This window comes from Schistocerca nitens, chromosome 8 (genome assembly GCF_023898315.1).
Source record: "Schistocerca nitens isolate TAMUIC-IGC-003100 chromosome 8, iqSchNite1.1, whole genome shotgun sequence".
NCBI classification, from domain to species: domain Eukaryota; kingdom Metazoa; phylum Arthropoda; class Insecta; order Orthoptera; family Acrididae; genus Schistocerca; species Schistocerca nitens.
This window is the reverse complement of record NC_064621.1, coordinates 140,880,520-140,897,592: the sequence shown is the minus strand read 5'-3', so window position 1 is coordinate 140,897,592 and position 17,073 is coordinate 140,880,520.

Genomic DNA, 17,073 nt, shown 5'->3' with positions numbered 1-17,073 from the left:
CACATAGAAAATGTTGTGGGGAAGGCGAAACAAAGTCTGCGTTTTATTGGCAGGACACATGGAAAATGTAACAAATCTACTAAGGAGACTGCCTACACTATGCTCGTCCGTCCTCTTTTAGAATACTGCTGCGCGGTGTGGGATCCTTACCAGATAGGACTGACGGAGTACATCGAAAAAGTTCAAAGAAAGGCAGCACGTTTTGTATTATCGCGAAACATGGGAGAGAGTGTTACAGAAATGATACAGGATTTGGGCTGGAAATTGTTAAAAGAAAGGCGTTTTTCGTTGCAACGGTATCTTCTCACGAAATTCCAATCACCAACTTTCTCCTCCGAATGCGAAAATATTTTGTTGACACCGACCTACATAGGGAGGAACGATCACCACGATAAAATAAGGGAAATCAGAGCTCGTACGGAAAGATATAGGTGTTCATTCTTTCTGCGCGCTATACGAGATTGGAATAATAGAGAATTGAGAAGGTGGTTCGATGAACCCTCTGCCAGGCACTTAAATGTGATTTGCAGAGTATCCATGTACATTTACATGAGACGGAGCAAAAAAAATGGTTCAAATGGGTCTGAGCACTATGGGACTTAACATCTATGGTCATCAGTCCCCTAGAACTTAGAACTACTTAAACCTAACTAACCTAAGGACATCACACAACACCCAGTCATCACGAGGAAGAGAAAATCCCTGACCCCGCCGGGAATCGAACTCGGGAACCCGGGCGTGGGAAGCGAGAACGCTACTGAGACGGAGCACAAGCTCGAATTGTGTCAAGGATAGGGAAACAAATCGGCCGTGCCCTGTCAAAGGAACCATCCCGGCATTTGCCTGAAGTGATTTAGGGAAATTACAGAAAATCTAAATCTGGATGGCGTGTGAGGGTTTGAACCGTCGTCCTCCCGAATGCGAATCCATTGTTCTAACCAATTCGCCACCTCGCTCTGTCATATTAGTTCTGATTGACTCAACACGAGCAGATTGTTTTGGCATCACGCAGTCGTAACGAAATGATGTCTTAATCAAGAATATCTAACAGATAAATATCATATAACGCTTCACGTCTTTCTGTAGTTACAAGGGGCGTATGCCAGGTTCCTGTTAAGTCATTGTGATTTATCGAAATTACACGTAACTAAGGTCTCTTAAACAACAACTTTACAACAGTACAATCAAATGTCTACAATGACGGTAATAGTAACAATTATATACTACTGTACCGAGAGTGAAGTAACACATCCAATTAAGGGGAAATGATGATGACGTTTGGTTTATGGGGCGTTCAACCTCGCCGTCATCAGCGCCCGTAGAAAGTCCCAATTTTTTCACAGTCCAATCTATCCACTTGCACAACAATGCTGATGATGATGATTATGATGATGATGAAATGATGAGGACAACACAAACACCCAGTCTCCAGGCAGAGAAAATCCCCAGCCCGGCCGGGAATCGAACACAGGACCTCATTATCCAGAGGTAGCAAGGTTGGCCACTAGAGCTGCGGACCCAATTAAGGGGAAATTAAAAAAAGAACACGAAACATGATTGACAGTTTTGATGATAAATAATGCATTTCACAACTTAATAAGCAGTGACATATCAAGAACGAAAAGCTGAACTTTCAAGGCATAACCTTCACTCACAATGCATTCGCAGCGACTCAGATATCCGTTTTCATAACACTGTAAACATGTGATACAGTTAAAGAACTATATGCCACTGTGGCTATTGTTTATTTAGCTTCTGATATGCCGCGTACTAGACAGTATTGGCATTTGTCAAAAATAATTTCGGTTCTTATATGAGTCGGCAGATTCGAATAACATAAGGCGCAGCAATATGTCACACCACCTATAACCTTCTGTAAGTTTACGACCTCAGGTAGATGCAAACAAGTTTAGAAAGGACTGACTGGAGGTAGTATAGAAATAATTTTTATTTCACTTGTTTCTTGCACAAATTGGTCTAGGCTATTACAAAGTAAAATAAGTTTATCCCAGGTTTTTTTTACCATTGTGTAAAAGTGTTATGCAAACATTCCAGACCGTAACTCTATAATCTATGTAGTGTTTTTGTCTGCCGTTCTAAACACATAGGAAATTTTAACCACGCATTCCTTAAATCGTAGTCCCTGTAGCTGGGGGTTTCAATGTTGCAACGAATTGGAGAAGAAAATAGTTAATCGTGAAATCGATTGAGCTGCGTCATTTTTCCCTGAATTTGTGGTCTGCGTTCCTACTTCGTTTGTGTACCTCGCTTCCCACTTTAAGTAGTGCATATAAAGGGGGTCCATTGATAGTGACCGGGCCAAATATCTCACGAAATAACCATCAAACGAAAAACCTACAAAGAACGAAACTCGTCTGGCTTGAAGGGGGAAACCAGATGGCACTATGGTTGGCCCGCTAGATGACGCTGCCATAGGTCAAAAGGATATCAACTGCGTTTTTTTTAAAATAGGAACTCCCATTTCTATTACATATTCGTGTAGTACGTAAACAAATATGAATGTTTTAGTTGGACCACTTTTTTCGCTTTGTGACAGATCGCGCTGTAATAGTCACAGGCGTATAAGTACGTGGTATCACGTAGCATTCCGCCAGTGCGGACGGTATTTGCTTCGCGATACATTACCCCTGTTAAAATGGTCCGTTTACCAATTGCGGGAAAGGTCGTGTCGTGTTGATGTATGGCTATTCTGATCAAAATGCCCAACGGGCGTGTGCTATGCATGCTGCTCGGTATCCTAGACGACATCATCCAAGTGTCCGGACCGTTCGCCGGATAGTTAACGTAATTTAAGGAAACAGGAAGTGTTCAACCACGACCAGCAACAAATGATGATGCCCAAATAGGTGTTCTAGCTGCTGTCGCGGCTAATCCGCACATCAGTAGCGGACACATTCCGCGAGAATCGGGAATCTCAAAAACATCGGTGTTGAGAATGCTACATCAACTTCGATTGCACCCGTACCATATTTCTATGCACCAGGAATTGCATGGCGACGACTTTGAACGTCGTGTACAGTTCTGCCACTGGGCACAAGAGAAATTACGGGACGATGACAGATTTTTTGCACGCGTTCTATTTAGCGACGAAGCGTCATTCACCAACAGCGGTAACGTAAACCGGCATAATATGCACTATTGGGCAACGGAAAATCCACGATGGCTGCGACAAGTGGAACATCAGCGACCTTGGCGGGTTAATGTGGGGTGCGGCATTATGGGAGGAGGATAATTGGCCTCCATTTTATGGATGGTGATCTAAATGGTGCAATGTATGCTGATTTACTACGTAATGTTCTATCGATGTTACTACAAGGTGTTTCACTGCATGACAGAATGGCGATGTACGTCCAACATGATGGATGTCCGGCACATAGCTCGCGTGCGGTTGAAGCGGTATTAAATAGCATATTTCACGACAGGTGGATTGGTCGTCGAAGCACGTTCACCGGATCTGACGTCCCCGGATTTCTTTCTGTGGGGAAAGTTGAAGGATATTTGCTATCGTGATCCACCGACAACGCCTGACAACATGCGTCAGCGCATTGTCAATGCATGTGCGAACATTACGGAAGGCGAACTACTCGCTGTTGAGAGGAATGTCATTACACGTATTGCCAAATGCATTGAGGTTGACGGACATCATTCTGAGAATTCATTGCATTAATGTGGTATTTACAGGTAATCACGCTGTAAAAGCATGCGTTCTCAGAAGTGATAAGTTCACAAAGGTACATGTATCACTTTGGAACAACCAAAATCAAATGTTCAAACATACCTACGTTCTATATTTTAATTTAAAAAACCTACCTGTTACCAACTGTTCGTCTAAAATTGTGAGGCATATGTTTGTCATATGTTTGTGACTATTACAGCGCCATCTATCACAAAGCGAAAAAAGTGGTCCAACTAAAACAATCATATTTCTTTACGTACTACACGAATATGTAATAAAAAGTGGGGGTTGCTATTTTTAAAAAACGCGTTTGATATCCGTTTGATCTATGGAAGCGCCATCTAGCGGGCCAACCATAGCGCCATCTGGTTTCACCCTTCAAGCTAGACAAGTTTTGTTCTTTGTAGTTTTTTCGTTTGACGCTTATTTCGTGAGATATTTGCCCCGGTCTCGATCAGTGGACCTCCCTGTATATGTAATTAATGATTTCTGTATGTAAATGTGAGAAATAATACTAAATTAAGTTGACGCTATATGATTCATGTAAAGGAAATTGTATTTTCCAACTTGAAGTTGTGACCATATGGATTAATGTACTGTATAACTCTCTAGAATGTTTCGCCAGAAAAATGATTTTCAGTTGGAAGTTTAGACGATCCTAACGTCGGTTATCATAAAGTCCTATTGCACGAAACACTTAGAACCACGCTCTTTATTTAGCATACCCCCATCTCTGCGAAGACAGATCAGGTAAGTCTTAATTCTTTAACATTTCCAGGGTTTTTGATTTACTCAGTATGTCAGTTAATTTGCTTTTATAGATGAAGCGTCATGTCCACTGTCTCTTACGTGTTGCTCGTCATTCGTCCTCTGTTTTTCCACTAACTGATGAAACATATTGAAAGTAACAACAGCCTTACTGAAAGTGAAAATGCATGACCTACGAGAGACCCGGATTTGTTCCGCTAAGTTATCTTATGATAAGTAAAGTATGAAGGAAGAAAGATATGTTACGTGGTTCAAATGGCTCTGAGCACTATGGGTCTTAACTTCTGAGACCCTAGAACTTAGAACTACTTAAACCTAACTGACCTAAGGACATCACAACATCCATGCCCGAGGCAAGATTCGAACCTGCTACCGTAGCGGTCGCGCGGTTCCAGACTGAAGCGCCTAGAACCGCTCGGCCACTCCGGCCGGCGATATGTTACTGTTCGACGTCGAGGTAATCATTTCTGCAAGTGTATACCGCTAAGGAAAGAAATCGGCCTTGGCATATACCTGGGGAACGTCCAGCGTTTGCAGGCCTACTGTTCTATGTGCTGCTCCTGCATGCTTCAAGAGGTGGTTTAATTCTAACAGCTATGCGTTTACACTAAACATCAAACATAAAACATCAGCGTACTAAGGAAACATGCTCTAATACTGTAGTCTGACCGCCCTGATTTCGAGCAAATCTACACTGGCAGAAAAAAAATCACAACACCAGGGAGTTGTGCAACATAAGCAAAAATTGGTAGGAATGTTTCTACATCTGAAACATACTGTCTGTTCATTTTTCGCGGGCTGGTCCCGGCGGAGGTTCGAGTCCTCCCTCGGGCATGGGTGTGTGTGTTTGTCCTTAGGATAAATTAAGTAGTGTGTAAGCTTAGGTACTGATGACCTTAGCAGTTAAGTCCCATAAGATTTCACATACATCTTAACATTTTTGAACACATTTCGCACCAGTCGCATAAGTTTGGCGCTAGTAGCGCCACTATGAGGATGCTGATCAGATTTGCTTTAAATACACGATGTAACGATCTTGAGCATTAGTTACCTTTGGGATTGGATGCGGTACGTTACTGTTAGTGAAGGATGTCTTTAAGGCGACAAAGACGCCGTTGTCAACACCTCACTGTGTCTGAATGACGTGGTGTAGAAAGGCTACAGAAACTGGATGCCCCGTCTACATATTGCAGAAAGACTTGACAGGAATGTAGCCACATTCACCCACATATCGCAACTGTAACCCAACATGCTCTATAGACAGTTGACATGTCACTTTGGCCTCGATCACCACAAACAGTATTAAACCCTCCCTGTATTGACCGACCAAGAGCAATAGGCATGGAACTCCATCCCACAAACTGAAATCCGGCACCTGTACAACACAGTGCATGCACGTTTACATGCTTGCATTCAACATTCTGACGGCTACACTGCTTGTTAATGTAGCTGAGTGTCACATTTACAATGGCTTATCTCGCGCTTACATTAACTTGTGATCTTGCAATGTTAATCACTTAAATACTTTGCCTGTCGGCGTATGCAACATGAAAATCCAGTTTTGTTCTGTTTCTAGTATGTTCATTATTTTACCAGCACAGGCCCTCCTCCAGACTGTCGTAGATTGCACAGGGTGAGCGACTTGAGATGTAACACCCATTTTATTTCGTGAACGGTTACACATACCGAAACGCGGTTTCAGCAAATGTTAGAGCGTCGAGGGGTACGTTTTTCTTTTTTATTTATGTTCTTAGCACTGGTATCAACGGAGATAGTGAAGCAAGTACGTTTTTTTAGATGGAACCATATACTTTTTAAGTGCTTTCGATATCTGTTGAGAAGACAGTTACAGTGACATAGCGTTTGTTAATGTTGAAGCCTGTCGCAAAAAAAAAAAAAAAAATTCGCAAAATGTCCTAGAACATGAGATCACGGTGACCGGAATATTGTGTCCGATGTCATCACATTTGCCTGTTGACTTGTCTGCACTGCAGGCCACTCATTTCTGCTTCAACGTTCGTTGCGTGCAGACATATAAACCAATGGCGAGAATTGGATAGCCGGCCGCGGTGGTCTCGCGGTTCTAGGCGCGCAGTCCGGAACCGTGCGACTGCTACGGTCGCAGGTTCGATTCCTGCCTCGGGCATGGATGTGTGTGATGTCCTTAGGTTAGTTAGGTTTAAGTAGTTCTAAGTTCTAGGGGACTGATGACCACAGCAGTTGAGTCCCATAGTCCTCAGAGCCATTTTTGAGAATTGGATATACTACTTTTATGTGGTGAATGTGAAAGAAGTGCCGCAGAAACACTACAGTGGTATAGGGCGGTCTATCCGGTTCACCAACATCCGATGCGCCAGGCAACTGCACGATCATTAACATGCCGGCCGAGCGGTTCTAGGCGCTTCAGTCTGGAACCGCGCGACCGCTACGGTCGCAGGTTCGAATCCTGCCTCGGGCATGGATGTGTGTGATGTCCTTAGGTTAGTTAGGTTTAAGTAGTTCTAAGTTCTAAGTCCCATAGTGCTCAGAGCCATTTGAGCCATTAACGTGCTAGTGCGGACAGACTGCTTGAACGTCAAAGACAGAACAATAAATGAGGTTGCAACAGACAGAGAACACGAAGGAGCTGTTCCGGCTACGACGCTAATTAACCCGCACCGTGGTACGAGACATATTGCCTAGGAATGTGGAATCAGACAGATGAAGGTCATTCGCATCCTGCTTCGACGGAATTTCCACCCCTCTCATCTGTCACTACATCAGGCACTCGACGACCGTGATTTTGTACGTCGAACAGGATTTTGTCGGTTTGCTCTTCAGTAACTGAGGGACGATCCTACGTTTTCCCAACGAGTGCTCTTTACCCCTGAAGCTACGTTTACTAACCACGCTTATGTAAATTTGCACAGCATGCACGGGCAGCCGAAGATACACACTGTATTCGTCAGGTGCAACATCAGCGGCAGTGGTGCGTTAACGAATGGTGCGGCATCATAGGAAATTACATTGTGGGACCCTACTCCATCTCAGTCGTTCCTGATGGACATTCGTACGCACACTTTCTGGCAAATATTCTGCCGGTTCTTCTAGGGAGCTACCACAGGGTATTCGACAGTGTACGTAGCTGCAACACGACGGTTGTCCAGCTTACTAGTCCCGCGTTGCAACGCAAATACTGAATGAGAACTTTCCTGGACGCTGGATAGGACAAAATTCTGTTGTCTAATTGCCTGCGATGTTCCCGATTTGACTCTTCTCGATTTCTTTCTTTGGGGAGCACTCAAAGATGTAGTCTATGGCCAGACGATATGTATCGTGGAATCGACAGTGCGTGCTCTATCATATTGTGGTGTCACCGCCAGACACCACACTTGCTAGGTGGTAGCCTTTAAATCGGCCGCGATACGTTAGTATACGTCGGACCGGCGTGTCGCCACTATCAGTGATTGCAGACCGAGCGCCGCCACACGGCAGGTCTAGTCTACAGAGACTCCCTAGCACTCGCCCCAGTTGTACAGCCGACTTTGCTAGCGATGGTTCACTGACTACATACGCTCTCATTTGCAGAGACGACAGTTTAGCATAGCCTTGAGCTACGTCATTTGCTACGACCTAGCAAGGCGCCATATTCAGTTACTATGTCTTCTGACCCCCCCATGAACCATGGACCTTGCCGCTGGTGGGGAGGCTTGCGTGCCTCAGCGATACAGATAGCCGTACCGTAGGTACAACCACAACGGAGGGGTATCTGTTGAGAGGCCAGACAAACGTGTGGTTCCTGAAGAGGGGCAGCAGCCTTTTCAGTAGTTGCAAGGGCAACAGTCTGGATGATTGACTGGTCTGGCCTTGTAACAATAACCAAAACGGCCTTGCTGTGCTGGTACTGCGAACGGCTGAAAGCAAGGGGAAACTACGGCCGTAATTTTTCCCGAGGGCATGCAGCTTTACTGTATGATTAAATGATGATGGCGTCCTCTTGGGTAAAATATTCCGGAGGTAAAATAGTCCCCCATTCGGATCTCCGGGCGGGGACTACTCAAGAGGATGTCGTTATCAGGAGAAAGAAAACTGGCGTTCTACGGATCGGAGCGTGGAATGTCAGATCCCTTAATCGGGCAGGTAGGTTAGAAAATTTGAAAAGGGAAATGGATAGGTTAAAGTTAGATATAGTGGGAATTAGTGAAGTTCGGTGGCAGGAGGAACAAGACTTCTGGTCAGGTGACCACAGGGTTATAAACACAAAGTCAAATAGGGGTAATGCAGGAGTAGGTTTAATAATGAATAGGAAAATAGGAACGCGGGTAAGCTACTACAAACAGCTTAGTGAACGCATTATTGTGGCCAAGATAGATACGAAGCCCACACCTACTACAGTAGTACAAGTTTATATGCCAACTAGCTCTGCAGATGACGAAGAAATTGAAGAAATGTATGATGAAATAAAAGAAATTATTCAGATAGTGAAGGGAGACGAAAATTTAATAGTCATGGGTGACTGGAATTCGAGTGTAGGAAAAGGGAGAGAAGGAAACGTAGTAGGTGAATATGGATTGGGGCTAAGAAATGAAAGAGGAAGCCGCCTGGTAGAATTTTGCACAGAGCACAACTTAATCATAGCTAACACTTGGTTTAAGAATCATGATAGAAGGTTGTATACATGGAAGAACCCTGGAGATACTAAAAGGTATCAGATAGATTATATAATGGTAAGACAGAGATTTAGGAACCAGGTTTTAAATTGTAAGACATTTCCAGGGGCAGATGTGGACTCTGACCACAATCTATTGGTTATGACCTGTAGATTAAAACTGAAGAAACTGCAAAAAGGTGGGAATTTAAGGAGATGGGACCTGGATAAACTGAAAGAACCAGAGGTTGTACAGAGTTTCAGGGAGAGCATAAGGGAACAATTGACAGGAATGGGGGAAAGAAATACAGTAGAAGAAGAATGGGTAGCTTTGAGGGATGAAGTAGTGAAGGCAGCAGACGATCAAGTAGGTAAAAAGACGAGGGCTAGTAGAAATCCTTGGGTAACAGAAGAAATATTGAATTTAATTGATGAAAGGAGAAAGTATAAAAATGCAGTAAATGAAGCAGGCAAAAAGGAATACAAACGTCTCAAAAATGAGATCGACAGGAAGTGCAAAATGGCTAAGCAGGGATGGCTAGAGGACAAATGTAAGGATGTAGAGGCTTGTCTCACTAGGGGTAAGATAGATACTGCCTACAGGAAAATTAAAGAGACCTTTGGAGAGAAGAGAACCACTTGTATGAATATCAAGAGCTCAGATGGCAACCCAGTTCTAAGCAAAGAAGGGAAGGCAGAAAGGTGGAAGGAGTATATAGAGGGTCTATACAAGGGCGATGTACTTGAGGACAATATTATGGAAATGGAAGAGGATGTAGATGAAGATGAAATGGGAGATACGATACTGCGTGAAGAGTTTGACAGAGCACTGAAAGACCTGAGTCGAAACAAGGCCCCCGGAGTAGACAACATTCCATTGGAACTACTGACGGCCTTGGGAGAGCCAGTCCTGACAAAACTCTACCATCTGGTGAGCAAGATGTATGAAACAGGCGAAATACCCTCAGACTTCAAGAAGAATATAATAATTCCAATCCCAAAGAAAGCAGGTGTTGACAGATGTGAGAATTACCGAACAATCAGTTTAATAAGCCACAGCTGCAAAATACTAACACGAATTCTTTACAGACGAATGGAAAAACTAGTAGAAGCCGACCTCGGGGAAGATCAGTTTGGATTCCGTAGAAATACTGGAACACGTGAGGCAATACTGACCTTACGACTTATCTTAGAAGAAAGATTAAGGAAAGGCAAACCTACGTTTCTAGCATTTGTAGACTTAGAGAAAGCTTTTGACAATGTTGACTGGAATACTCTCTTTCAAATTCTAAAGGTGGCAGGGGTAAAATACAGGGAGCGAAAGGCTATTTACAATTTGTACAGAAAGCAGATGGCAGTTATAAGAGTCGAGGGACATGAAAGGGAAGCAGTGGTTGGGAAGGGAGTGAGACAGGGTTGTAGCCTCTCCCCGATGTTATTCAATCTGTATATTGAGCAAGCAGTAAAGGAAACAAAAGAAAAATTCGGAGTAGGTATTAAAATCCATGGAGAAGAAATAAAAACTTTGAGGTTCGCCGATGACATTGTAATTCTGTCAGAGACAGCAAAGGACTTGGAAGAGCAGTTGAACGGAATGGATGGTGTCTTGAAGGGAGGATATAAGATGAACATCAACAAAAGCAAAACGAGGATAATGGAATGTAGTCGAATTAAGTCGGGTGATGTTGAGGGTATTAGATTAGGAAATGAGACACTTAAAGTAGTAAAGGAGTTTTGCTATTTGGGGAGCAAAATAACTGATGATGGTCGAAGTAGAGAGGATATAAAATGTAGACTGGCAATGGCAAGGAAAGCGTTTCTGAAGAAGAGAAATTTGTTAACATCGAGTATAGATTTAAGTGTCAGGAAGTCATTTCTGAAAGTATTTGTATGGAGTGTAGCCATGTATGGAAGTGAAACATGGACGGTAAATAGTTTGGACAAGAAGAGAATAGAAGCTTTCGAAATGTGGTGCTACAGAAGAATGCTGAAGATTAGATGGGTAGATCACATAACTAATGAGGAGGTACTGAATAGGATTGGGGAGAAGAGGAGTTTGTGGCACAACTTGACCAGAAGAAGGGATCGGTTGGTAGGACATGTTCTGAGGCATCAAGGGATCACCAATTTAGTATTGGAGGGCAGCGTGGAGGGTAAAAATCGTAGGGGGAGACCAAGAGATGAATACACTAAGCAGATTCAGAAGGATGTAGGTTGCAGTAGGTACTGGGAGATGAAGAAGCTTGCACAGGATAGAGTAGCATGGAGAGCTGCATCAAACCAGTCTCAGGACTGAAGACCACAACAACAACAACAACATGTCTTCTGAACAGATAATACTGTGACTCATGTACCGTCAAGAGCGACGTTCATCATTAATGGATTAAAGTTAAGTATCAAACTAATTATGTCCGCTTTCTGAATTCTCATTTCTTGTCATGTTCCAGACCTCACGTCAGTACAGTTCTTCCCTCCTCACGCCAGCCTGCGTGAGCTAAAACGCGTGCATTTCGGCCTCCTCTCGTAACACGGTGTTGGCTCTTAGGCAACGCAACACATATCATCCACTATATTTATATCGCTCATCGTTCTTTCGAAAAGCGATTGCAAATGTGCCTTTCAGTTCATGGCCAACAGTTTGTAAATATGCCTAAATAAAGGATAAAGCTATTTTTTGGAAGACAAAATTTATGTTATGTAATTTGGGTAGTTACCATATCATTGTTAATAAATTGTTTATTTCATTTACGTGTGTACGTGGTAACATTGTCATTTGGCACTTACGTTCAGCGTGAAACGACGTTTCGTTAAGAAGGATATTTATTTTGCGGTGGACAGGTGGTCACTAAGGTATTATTAATAAAATGTTTTGTTCAACGAATGTATCCCTTGTGATATAACATGGAGCCGTGTAGGTGGAGAAAGTTGTTCGACAGCATGTACTCTAAGAAGCACACAGCCACGTACAGGAAAAGAGAAGTCCAAGTTATCTATTTTATACAGTAGTTGTCTTTTGCAACGTATAAGGCATCCCTATTTTTGAATAAGGACCAGTTGATTTCTCTGTTTCAGCTCACGTAAATTTGGAGGATGCACAAATGTGAAATAGTTTTTCCAAGCCGTTTGTGATACGCTAGATTCTATCCATGTCGTATTTCCACATACATCATTCGTAGGTGAACCTGCATCTGGGTCGTAAGTTGGTTCAAGGGGAAAAAGAGCTTTATTATCGTAGCGCAGGCCTACCTTACGGTGTACAACAGCGCAGCCTGATCCGAGAGGCCTGCTTGGAAGTGTTTTGCACAGAAATGCCGTTTCCGGCCACAGTGCTCTCACACCCTAGGATATTTCTCGAATTTTTTACGACAGATTTCAGCGTCAACATTAACAAACATTATATTACTGTAACTTTCTTCTCAAAATCTATCGGATGTTATTGTAAAAGGTACACTGTTCCATTTAAAAAAAACGTTGTTACTTCAACATCTGAGCTGATACTCGCCCAAAAAGCATTAACCAAAGAATAACATATGTGCCCATCGACGCTCTAACATTTGCCGAAAACCACGTTTCGATAGGTGTCACCGTTCAAGAAATAAAATCAGTGTTACCTTCTACGTGACTCACCCTGTATATTTCCCTTACACGTCAGTTATGTTATTATTCTCTCCTGCTATAAAATTCTTCGTTAATAACATAGAAATTTCTAATTTAAGAAGTACTAAGTACGAGGGCGGTTCAGAAAGTAACCTCCGATTGGTCACAGTGCGGGTTGTGGGTGGAGTAGCGACGCCATCTGTGCGTTCACGCACTCAACAGGTCAGTCGGCATCAAGCCGTGGTCGAGTGAACGTCGTACCTGCGCTAGTTTAGTTTTTGTGGCAGTTTGAAATGTGTGCTGCAATAGAAAACCCCGCCAAATGTGAAGTGCGTGCTGTCATAAGGTTTTTTTACAGCCAAAGGATATTCTGCAGCAGCTATTCATCGTGAGCTTTGTGCCGTGTACGGACCAAGAGTTATGAGTGAAGGAGTTGTCCGTGAATGGGTACGTTTATTTAAAAGTGGACGAGAAAACGTTCATGATGAAGAGAGGAGTGGTAGACCATCATTGGTGACTGACGAACTCATTCAGACAGTTGATGCAAAAGTTCGTGAAAATCGACGTTTCTCAATGTCGGAGTTGTCTACTGGTTTTCCACAGATTTCTAAGACTCTCTTGTACGAGATAGTGACAGCAAGATTGGGTTACCGTAAGTTCTGTGCACGATGGGTGCCCAAAATTCTTACCGACCACCACAAAACTCAAAGAATGGCCTCTGCATTAGACTTTCTGTCACGTTATGAGGACGAAGGAGAACCATTGTTAAACAGAATCGTGACCGGTGACGAAACCTGGATTAAGTACGTGAACCCTGAGACAAAAGAACAATCAAAGATGTGGGCACATTCAAATTCGCCTACCAAACCAAGAAAAGCCTCGCAAGATTTTTCTGCCAGAAAACTGATGGCAACGGTGTTTTGGGATGCCAAAGGGGTGTTGTTGGTTGAATTCATCGAACGTGGTACGACCATTAATCAAGACGTGTACTGTGAAACAATAAAAAAGTTACGACGGGCTATACAGAACAAACGCCGTGGTATGCTGACTTCCGGTATCGTTTTTTTGCACGATAACGCCCGTCCTCACTCTGCTCGCAGAACAACGGCCCTTCTTGAGTCCTTCAAGTGGGACGTTATCAACCATCCACCTTACAGCCCAGACCTGGCGCCAAGTGATTATCACCTCTTCATGCATTTGAAGAAATGGCTCGGGTCACAGCGGTTTGAAGACGACGAAGAGCTCAAAGATGCGGTCACAGGCTGGCTCCAGGCACAAGCGGGTGATTTTTATGCAGAAGGAATTTCAAAGCTTGTGAAGAGATACGATAAGTGCCTCAATCGCTATGGAGACTATGTAGAAAAATAGTGCAAAGATGTAGTTGTAAGATGTATATATTAAAATATTTTTATTTAACTTGGTGTATTTTTTTAAATAAACCGGAGGTTACTTTCTGAACGGCCCTCGTAAAATCACTCTTGGCGGTGTCACTCGGGAGGTTAAGAACGGTTATTTTCACGTCTAGAGTGCATAGTATTTGCCTTACTTACAGTTTATGGATATAATGAAACTAGCTTGGTGCTTGAGTCAGCCATTGGAGGAATGCAGTGTGTGGAATAAAACGAGATCAAGTATGACGCAGGGCCGGTGCGTATTTGGCTCTATACTGTGTCTCGTAGCGGTGTGGCGAGTTCCGTTACATGTCGCCACTCACTAGCAACCACATGCAGGGCACCGTTGCTGGACCACACACCTGGCGGCGTGTCAACACGGCGCAAGGCGGGCACTTCAGAAGGCGGTAAATTATACAGCCGCAAACTCGCCACTGAAAGATTATGCCTTTACCGGCTCTAAACAAGAAGCGTGTTAAACACTCTAAAGTATTTAAATGCTTTTCTGAAAATGTTTGGAAATAAGCCGCATCGGTTTTGAAAATATATCAGTGATGAAATTAGAAGATTGAAGATTATTACATTTCCTTCAACTGCAAACATTGTCCGTTATAGGATCTACAGTTTACAGCTTTATTTAATAATGGTCAATTTAGACGTTTTATTATTTGTAGAGCGGTAAGAGAACGATCCCAGATTCATGGTCACTCTGATGTGGGCTGGGAATGAGCCCTAGTTCAAGGTCGCCGACATGTAGCCCAGATTCAGTGTCACATAGAATATCATGAGGCGGTTCTTCAAGGGCACCCCTTCCACATCACCTAGGGAAACTCCAGCAATTGCAAAATGTAGCCGCTGACGTGCTGCAGCCACTATCAACGCTGACGCCACCTTTTGGGCAATTATAAACGAAGGTCACCCACCTACTGCGCCAGTTTGGGCCCCAGAATCAAGGTCACCTACCTCGATTCCCATCTTCTAGGGAAATACAGCACTTGTGCTTGGCACTCCATAGTGAAAGTATCAGAGTTTTTGTCTTTGTAAAAGATAATAGGCACATAAAAAAATTTTGGTTTATTGACAATAATTTATTTAAGATACGGCGTTCATTGAATGCTAAACCAGCATTAACATGTTCCGATCTATCAGCTCTCACAGAAAGCGGGACATTGCATGGTGTTAGTTAAGCTGCTTCCACAACACACAGGATGGTTGAAATAAAAGACAGAGGCACTGTTTCTTATTAACAAAGATGTGGAAGACATTGCAACATACGGAAACTAGAAGAATTTGCAGCGTTGTGGAGCGTTTCCAAACAGCTATCTGAAGGTGATGACCTCTACATTTAAAATCGTCTTCCACAGTGACAGGATAGCAGATACCTCAATGTTGCATTTTAGAAGAGACTAAGAGCATTGATTCCTTATATTGGCGGGGCATACCGCACGTAGGTGTATGATCACTGTTTAGGTGTCCCAGTTGGCAGCCATTATCACTGCCAAATCTTAGAATACTGCATCTTCCATTTTTATCAGCGAGTTTTCACGCCAGTTTATCTTTGAGAGGGCCAGGGAGGGATAGGTTGAGGGGTGGGGTGGGGGGTGCGGAGGTTGGACATCTGTTGGTGGCATTTTGCACTAGTTCAGTCGAGCTCTGCACATCAAGGTGAGCACACACACGAAAATTTTTCAACAAGACAACACATCTGATCTGCATCAGTGTAATTATGTAATTAGGGAATATACACTCCTGGAAATTGAAATAAGAACACCGTGAATTCATTGTCCCAGGAAGGGGAAACTTTATTGACACATTCATGGGGTCAGATACATCACATGATCACACTGACAGAACCACAGGCACATAGACACAGGCAACAGAGCATGCACAATGTCGGCACTAGTACAGTGTATATCCACCTTTCGCAGCAATGCAGGCTGCTATTCTCCCATGGAGACGATCGTAGAGATGCTGGATGTAGTCCTGTGGAACGGCTTGCCATGCCATTTCCACCTGGCGCCTCAGTTGGACCAGCGTTCGTGCTGGACGTGCAGACCGCGTGAGACGACGCTTCATCCAGTCCCAAACATGCTCAATGGGGGACAGATCCGGAGATCTCGCTGGCCAGGGTAGTTGACTTACACCTTCTAGAGCACGTTGGGTGGCACGGGATACATGCGGACGTGCATTGTCCTGTTGGAACAGCAAGTTCCCTTGCCGGTCTAGGAATGGTAGAACGATGGGTTCGATGACGGTTTGGATGTACCGTGCACTATTCAGTGTCCCCTCGACGATCACCAGTGGTGTACGGCCAGTGTAGGAGATCGCTCCCCACACCATGATGCCGGGTGTTGGCCCTGTGTGCCTCGGTCGTATGCAGTCCTGATTGTGGCGCTCACCTGCACGGCGCCAAACACGCATACGGCCATCATTGGCACCAAGGCAGAAGCGACTCTCATCGCTGAGACGACACGTCTCCATTCGTCCCGCCATTCACGCCTGTCGCGACACCACTGGAGACGGGCTGCACGATGTTGGGGCGTGAGCGGAAGACGGCCTAACGGTGTGCGGGACCGTAGCCCAGCTTCATGGAGACGGTTGCGAATGGTCCTCGCCGATACCCCAGGAGCAACAGTGTCCCTAATTTACTGGGAAGTGGCGGTGCGGTCCCCTACGGCGCTGCGTAGGATCCTACGGTCTTGGCGTGCATCCGTGCGTCGCTGCGGTCCGGTCCCAGGTCGACGGGCACGTGCACCTTCCGCCGACCACTGGCGACAACATCGATGTACTGTGGAGACCTCACGCCCCACGTGTTGAGCAATTCGGCGGTACGTCCACCCGGCCTCCCGCATGCCCACTATACGCCCTCGCTCAAAGTCCGTCAACTGCACATACGGTTCACGTCCACGCTGTCGCGGCATGCTACCAGTGTTAAAGACTGCGATGGAGCTCCGTATGCCACGGCAAACTGGCTGACACTGACGGCGGCGGTG